Below are 1,533 nucleotides of genomic sequence, written 5' to 3'. Positions count from 1 at the left end.
TCAAGGGAGAGTATATGTTTTGGGCAACTGCAACTTCAAGCAAACATTTTCAAAACTCTGCTAGCCATGAATAGTGGCACATCTTTCTCCCTGGCAGTTCAAATATATGGTTCTTCAGTTTAACAACTGAGTTATCTGTGTACCATTACACAAATGCTTGTGAACATCACTTGTTCAAAGGGTTGACTTCTAGCAAGGTCATGCCTTTCCTTGACTAGTGGTTTGCTAAAGGTGGTCTCCAGATGTTCATAAAGGGCTCTTACACACAGCCCTATATCCCAGAAGATCAAGGGTAACACCCCCCCCCCCCCCCAATATCTGCTTTGAGCTGGTTTATCTGAGTCCACACTGCCATATATTTTATATGCTTTAACGGTTTTTATTTTGTTTTATATTGTAATGTAGATTATTTTTAATGGCACTTTTATGGATGCCTGACATTCAATTATTGCAATCTGTAACTCGCCTTGAGTCACTGTATGACTGAGAAAGGCAGGCTATAAATATCGCAAATAAATAAATATATTCCAGTTCAAAGCAGATAATGTGGGATTTTCTGCCTTGATATTCTGGGATATAGGGCTGTGGGGAAAGGTCCAGAGTTTCACATTTGCCAAAAGATGTACTAACATTTCCTGAAGATAGGGCCCATGAAATTAATTTATGTTGCATATACGTTGCACTTTATACACTTAGCTTGAAGGTCCATCTAAAAAGACTATTTTTTGCACATGAAACCCGGTTGGAATACACTGAACCCCCCAGGTATCAATGGTGGCACTGTCTCAGCCCCTTCACCCCAAAGTTTTCTGATCCCAGGTATGATGACTGTCCAATTTTCCATGGATTGTCGAAGGCTTTCATGGCTGGAATCACTGGATTGTTTTAAGTTTTTCGGGCTGTACGGCCATATTCCAGAAGCATTCCCTCCTGACGTTTCGCCTGCACTTATGGCAGGCATCCTGAGAGGTCTCCAATCTCCAATAGCATCCCCCCTTTGAAACTGACAGGTGAAGGTCAGTGACGTCGCAAGAACCCGAAAGGGTGGGGGGGAAAGGAGGAGGAGGAGGCGATGCGGCGGGGAGAAAGTGCTGAGTCACCTTCTGACGTGCGCGCTGGCGACAACCAATCCCCGCCCCTTTTGGTGCCTCATTCTTTCTATCGCGGCGGGAGGGGGTTGGAGTGCGCGCTCGTTATGTGCGCGCGCGCAGCCGCGAGACCCATCGGGAGGCAATACATCTTGCTCCAGTATACACACACAGGCTCCTCCCACCGCCTACGTCACGGTAGCGAGGGAGAGGGAAGGAAGAGCGCAGGGCACCTTCTATCTCTCTCGGTCTCTCTCTCCAGTCCACCAGCACAGAGGCTCCTCCCACTGTTTACGTCACGGCTGTATAATATATAGAGATACACACAGAAGAGTCGGAGGAGCACGCGGGCGGGTGCGGGTACGCGCGCGCACAGGCACGCGCTGGAGTCGCAAGCAACCGTTGTGCCGGCCGTTGGGCCACTTCCGCTTTGAGGCGCGAGCCG

The sequence above is a fragment of the Anolis sagrei genome, chromosome 1 (assembly GCF_037176765.1).
Source record: "Anolis sagrei isolate rAnoSag1 chromosome 1, rAnoSag1.mat, whole genome shotgun sequence".
NCBI lineage: Eukaryota > Metazoa > Chordata > Lepidosauria > Squamata > Dactyloidae > Anolis > Anolis sagrei.
This window is presented reverse-complemented; position numbering follows the sequence as displayed.